Source organism: Vipera berus (assembly GCF_964194415.1).
Source record: "Vipera berus genome assembly, chromosome: 4".
Lineage (NCBI taxonomy): Eukaryota > Metazoa > Chordata > Lepidosauria > Squamata > Viperidae > Vipera > Vipera berus.
In genome coordinates this window covers 37114407-37121467 of record NC_138206.1, presented here as the reverse complement: position 1 = coordinate 37121467, position 7061 = coordinate 37114407, and the positions used below count along the sequence as shown (strand labels likewise).

The following is a 7061-nucleotide window of genomic DNA, read 5'->3' as shown; positions in this document are numbered from 1 at the left end:
CCAGAGAGACAAAAATCAAAGGTGCTTTGGTGGATTGGGAGCATTTCCCAAAACATTTCCAACTTTCCTTTCCCCTCATTCGTGTATAATGAATGTATACTGAAACAATTCATTCTGACCATGTCCATTTAGAATAGTTGAATTAAAAAGCTCGTCTAAGCATTTTGTCTTTAAATAAATTATATAGATGCAAATTCATATTCTTGATTTGTTTAATTCAGAATCAATATTACACTTTCAGGCTACTAAAATATGAACATCTTTTTAATATTTCAATAGAATGCCAGATAACTCCCTTTTTAATATATCAAAATAATGTTTTTTTGATAATGTACATTATGTTCTGAATTCTCTTACCTCCCTATATCTTTTCTATACATTTTTTCTAAGATTTTGTACTGTAAAATCATATAGGCAAATAGGTAACCTAATAGTTACTATAGCACTGTTCATGCCTTTTAACTGAATACCAGTAAACTCATATAATTATGTTATCCTTACATATACTCTTAGTACTTGATTTATATTTCAAAGTTACTTGTAATTTATTCTATAGTTATCTTTAGCAATACACTCAAAACTGTTCAAAAGCTATTTGCATTTCTTAAAAACTCCATGGAACAACATCACAGTAAGAAAACCAACAAAAAAGCAGCATAATGCAGGTGTCTGGATCTACTTTTCTCTCATTACCCTGTTACTATCAGCATGAAAAAAACTTCCCCATTTGTGTTTGCCAATCTAAAAGAAGAAAAGGCACACTAGGTGAAGTTAATCTTAAACTATATTGAAGAAGCAAGCAAAGTAACTGCTTGATGTATCTTGCAGTGGGATGTAAACACTGAATGTGGGAGCCTTTTATGCCTATAAGATTATATACTATTGTGCTAGGATTAGCACAGAATAGTTCATGCAGAAAACACAGAAGAAACACTGAATGAAATTGGGCTGCCCATTAAACTGTTTTCCACCCTCAGTTCAATGAAAGCATAAACAAAAACAGCTTTAATTCCCGTTATCCTTAAATTTTGCATATATAATTCTTTCTGGAACACTTAAAAGTTCTCTTTTAATCTCCGACTGTTATTTCCAACATGGGCAATACACGAGCTTTTAAAAATCATTTGTATTACAACTAATCCTAAGTTTCAGTCCATAATTAGGGATAGTACTGTATTTTTTGAAGATATGACAAGATATGTTAGACAGTGGCAACACTAGACATTAGCAAAAGGGAACAAGTATAGTTAATATATGAAGAGGGCAGCACTTATCAACATTCTGCATGAGACACAAACCATTTTTTTCTTGAAGCAAAGCTCTGTGAGTAATGCTTAAACTAATATCAAAAGAACCTCATGTGGCCTTTCCTTACTACAAAATGGAATAAGCAACAACTATGGGAAATGAGGAAAAGTTAAGTATTGGGAAGAAGATTTCAGGTAAATTCAGAAGAATAGGTAGAAAAGATTCTAACCATTATTATATGCCCATCTAATTAATAGTTAATAAATTGACATTTCTTAAACTGCATAGAGAATGGTTGATGACATATTTTAAACATTTATATTTTTTCACACAAAAAAGCAAGCCACTAACTTGAACACAGATAAGATTATCAGAAATTATATAAAATTATGATTAGACAAAGTAATATATCTTTCAACATCAGTTCACAAACGAGAGATTGAATCATACATAATGTTCCCTGGGATTGATATATATTCTTCCATTGCCTGTATTTGGATGCTTCTGATTGAGCCAATCTTTGCAATTTCTTTCTTTCAGTGCTGGGTACATTTGTTGATCTCTGTCTTGAGATGCAGGGTTTTCATCTTCATAGCTAAATTGGCTGCAATTTATCATTTTCTGGGGGGGGAAAAGGACAAACAGGTATCATAAATCAATCTTCTTTGACCTTCCATGTTTCACTTTTATTTTTAGATTTTGTTCATGCACCACAATAATACTATTATTGGATTAGGTGGCTTTTAAGAAGCTTAGGACAACTAATGACAACTAAGAAACTACTTTTTTCTCTATACGAGCCTATCTATCCTTGCATTTGCTAAAGAGTGCTCTCCCAATTTCAATACTTCCTGATTTCTCTTAGTAATGCCATCACAAAAGGCATTCTTAATTAGGTCCATTAAATAATTTGTTTCCAAAGACAAAAAAAAAAGAAAAAAAGAAGGTTCAGACCTTGCCAGGATACAAAAATCACACCAGGGTGCAACTCCTTAAATCAAATGCATATTTTCTCTGGGATCATGTGACAGATGCATGTTCCTGGGAAAGGCAAATCTTCCTTAAAGAAGTTGCAATGAAATGTTATATTGAAAACTGAAATGGCGCACTGCCGTATTTTCCATTTATAATTTTCATCAGGGAACCAATCTCACCATTGAGATTAGGAGGGCCATATCAGTTAGACTTCTAATCCTACCATCAGTTATAATTAACTTATTTTAATACTACTAAGATCACTAATATGGCTTTCTGTCATGAATTTCTAGTAAAGCCCCTAAAACTTGTTTTTTTCCAGCAAGCCAGGGAATCCTCTTATAAGGAGCCCATGCGTTGGTTGTATTATGTGTAATATTTTCCCACATGGCTTTGTTTCTATTTGTTTATAGTTTTAATTATTTTAATAGTTTTGTATCATGTTTTAATAGATACACTGCCAGAGTTACTTAGTATAAGCTGGGTGGCTATATAAACTTGACAAATAAATATTTTTGTTATTAGAAGCTAATAAAAGGTCTTTTTAAAGATTTTCACACAAAAATGAAAATTTAAAAAATGCAGAAAAAATTATGTATCAGTAAGTTCAATAAATGAATACTGTTAAGATACTTGGCACTCAAAATTGGGTATTTCAAATTTGATGGCTTGATTAAAATATTTTGCACACTATTCTTCATGCCTGTTTGGATTTTAGTAAACGTAACTGTAAAAATGTAAAAATTATCAATATTAAAGTACTAATTTATAACTTTATCAAAGCCTTTAAAAAATAAATGGCTTATTATTAGTAGTACATATATGTCAAATCATAGCTGCCAGTTCTTTAGGTGGAGCCAGCTTTCATTCCCATTCAGTTCTTCCCAAGAATTTAGGATGTCATAATGTATTGGCGTAGCATATGTGTAGATATTAATCTGCACTTTAAATCATTTTTAAATTCTGACCTTGATTGCATTAATTTGAACAGTTTGCTCTTTGGCAGCCAAAATCAAACCTTTCTTCCAGCTGTCATTGCTAGGTTTTATCCTTATCCACTTTCCTTTTGTAAAAATTGATCATGTAATGCTTTTCCTTAATCAGCATTCTGTTCGTGTTATTATAATGGACCAGTCAGCTTGATGTTTTTAGAGATGATACCTATGAAGTCCTTCCAAAGAATCTGCGATACGCAGATGTTATTTGATGGTATTAAAGATATTGTTCCAGGATGTATACTGTTCCAAGTAAAGCTGTCCTTTACAATTGATATTACTATCTCATCTTTTAGATATATAACTCAGGGCAGGAAATTCTCCTACTCTTCACATATAAGCTCATCTCTCAATAAGCTGACCTTCAACTTTTTTACTAAAACATTGTGCTCACCTGTGGATAAACTGAGCCTTGAATATTTTAATGTTTAGAATTGGTTTAACAACTTTTCATAGTATTTGCTTAAAAACTGGAGTCAGCTTATCCATGGATAGGTCTACCCATGAATACATATAGGATATTATGTGTACTTTTGATAAGTATTGTCATATAACCTCAATTGGGGTCATATTTTGCCATCTAAAATTATCTTATTTATATGGGTTTGTTTTTTTTGCAAATCTGCCAGTTAGTAACACATAGGAAAGGTGTTTTCCGTAATACAAAAACATCAGAAATAGGATATTGATGCAAAATATTACTTTGATAACATTTGCTTTACAAGCAATCCTACCTACTGAAAAAGTACGCAATTCCCATATCTTTTCCTTTGGGCTCCAGTTTTCATTCAGCCAACTGGCTCTCTCCAACGAGCTTGTCCCTTGCACACAATCCTGTTTGGAGAACTGATTTTGTAAAAAGATGTCTGGATACTTCAGCGGCCCATGGAGTGGGCTTTCATCCCACTTCGAGATCCAGGGGTTAGTCTGGCTAACAGTGTCTACAGCAGGGGTAGGCAACCTTGGCTCTTTTATGACTTGTGGACTTCAACTCCCAGAATTCCTGAGCCAGCTGGCTCAGGAATTCTGGGAGTTGAAGTCCATGAGTCATAAAAGAGCCAAGGTTGCCTACCCCTGGTCTATAGTGTGAATTGCCTGGCATAGTTTGAGTTGAAATGTTGTTCCCTCAGCAATGGGGGTGGGAGGGAATTAAGCACATCTGGTGTTGCTGGTAGCTTCTACCCTTCCTTTGCTAGTCTGATTCTTTGATAGGAGAGAAGTGACCCCATTAGTGGCCACTTTTTCTGGTGCTGCAGCTATTCTAGGTAAGAAATTAATCTAGTACGCCTAAAAGCTACTCTTTCCAATCCTGACCTTCCATGGTTGGTTCACTTATAGAGTTCCTCTGATATATTAAAAGTCAGTGTTAGCTATGTAATTGTATCAGGAGAAAAACGGAAAAGATGGTGTTAACCAGACTTTATGAACATATTACATCCCTCAGTAACAATTCTTCAAATAGCTTGGGACAAACCAAGTGAGTCTTTCACAATCTAAAATTTTAGTTAATCAGCTACAGACTGACAGTAGGTATATGTTTCATCAACTATTATCTACAAATGAAAATAAGAATTCCAAATATGGGATATTATATACAGTAGGAGTACACTGAGTCTTTGATTTGGAACTGAGACCTTTAATTAATAACTTACTGCATTGATTATTTCTTTCTGAGAATGAGAAATCTCATAGGAAGATGTAGGCTTGTGTGTTGGTGGAAGATCAATCCTAAATTTAAAAAATGTATGATTTAGCAATTATCACTGCCTGATAAAAATAAATTCATATTAGAGTTGAAGTTAAATAAATATACCTCTTTTCTTAGGTAGTAGTGTAATTTTACATTGATGGAATCTTGCAAATTCTGTATTTGAGTATTCTTTTAAAGTGGTATAAGAAATATCAACCAAAACAACTGAAAACAATATAAGAAATTAATGAAATTTGAGAAAATGCACTTTAGAATTTCATCAGAAACATTCTTATATGTTTTCAAAAATTATAGGTATGGGTTTATTTATAATGCAACTGCCTCACTTCATTTAATCGTAACATCTTGGAATGATACTAAACAGTAGATATAACCACTTGGCTGAAATTCTTCCTAAACCAGTAAAGCAACACTCACTCACCTCTTCCATCGTCACTGTACTCTCCTTGTTCCATACAATGGCAACATGCCGTAAAAACTTTTCAAAAGATTGCTGCAATTCTGCCCTTTATACTCATCTAAGAATTTCTCATCTTGTGAGGCTTCTTTCATTAGTTTTTTTTATGGATCAGAATAATGATTATGTGCAAAGAACTATACCCATTAAACATTTTTGGAAATAAATTACTAATTGCCCAACCATTTCTTATCTAATACAGGCAAGTAATATCAATGTCAATATTAGTGCTAACAAAAGGAAGCAAAATTCTGCAGTTAAAAAACCCTGCAAAAGCTAATTAAGGATTCGTGCCTAGACTTCTTTGTTGTTTCATTGTTTGATAATTATTTTTAATCTGTTTTTAACAGTGTATGCTGTTCCAGAAAATTTTTGAATTGGATAACTTTACAAGCAGTCTAATTTCTGATGGCTAGTCACTTTACTTTTATAACAGATTACATGCACATAGTACTGTAAGTTTTTTTCCCCTCCCCATTTCTCTGAACTTTTTTGTAAGATATATAAAAGGCTAATTTTACATAGAATGGACAATTAGTAGCTGGGCTTCCAAACCCAATATGAATTCAGGATAAAAGTAAAATCATGTATTTATATCAAAGCATAGTTTATACTTTTACAAACCAAGAACTTGAATAAAGTTTCAAACAAAATACCACAAACAACTTACATTTTGTCCAAATAAGATGATCGCTTTTTTCTAGAAGTCAGTAATACTATTATAAAGATGGTAATAATAAAGAGAGCAAGTACTGCTCCTATTACAGCCCCAGCTACAGCTACTGATGATGACTGCTTATATGGCACATCTGAAATGTAAGTCACCAATTGTTACAAACAATGTGGTTAATATATCTTAAATTATATAAATAAAATGTAGTTTTCTGCCTTTTTCTAGTACATTTTAGCCTAGCAAAAGATTTGATTTTTAATATATGTACTGCATATGACACTGAAACATTTTAGAAATCATTATCTGAAAGTTTATCAACAAAAGTATATGAAGCACTAGTCTTATTTAACCAACCAACCTTTCTTGTTCTTTGCTAGCAAAATCATTGTTATTGTAACTGAATTATCTATTTTCTATCATTGTGTTTCTCCATCTATAATAGATATGGATTTTCACAAATTAAGTTATTTCCATAAATACAAGTAGTACAGTAATTCATTTTGGTAACAAAGTTTGGTGCTGCACTAACTGTAAATATGGATTAACTTTACAGTATTGCACCTAAGTAGGTAAATTATAAAACAATATTTTTAAATATAAATAGGTAAGTTTGAAAATATGAGCCTAAGTAATTTATTAGAGAGCCTTATATTTATTAAATGAACACATAATTTTGAAATCATTTTTTCCTATCATTCTTCAGAATATTTCAGTACTTGCTCTAATTTTGGATTATTGAAATAGCATATTCTATTAAGCATTATATAGGCAACATTCCAGTAATCTAGTATTTTCAAATTTCATTAATATCAACATTTCTAAAGAATACTTTGATCTTGCAAAAACATCCCAAATTATACGAGCATATGCACAATGGATTTCATGTTGTTACCCAAGCTGATAAATGAACATCTAATGACAATTTTACTACAGATGCTAAACAGAGTTCAGACTGTTTAAAACTATTTGAATAATATAATTATGTGCAAGCTTCAAATTCAG

The 7061-nt window shown here is 32.1% G+C and overlaps 1 long non-coding RNA gene across 1 annotated transcript; it reads right to left on the bottom strand.

Annotated features, from left to right (window-relative positions):
• Positions 1 to 301: 301 nt before the first annotated feature.
• Positions 302 to 6169, bottom strand: LOC308668282. The gene is made up of 3 exons (XR_014026485.1): positions 6057 to 6169; positions 4871 to 4946; positions 302 to 1869 (listed from the first exon to the last, which is right to left on the bottom strand). It is a non-coding gene; the product is annotated as an uncharacterized lncRNA (long non-coding RNA).
• Between the last annotated feature and the right edge of the window lie 892 nt (positions 6170 to 7061).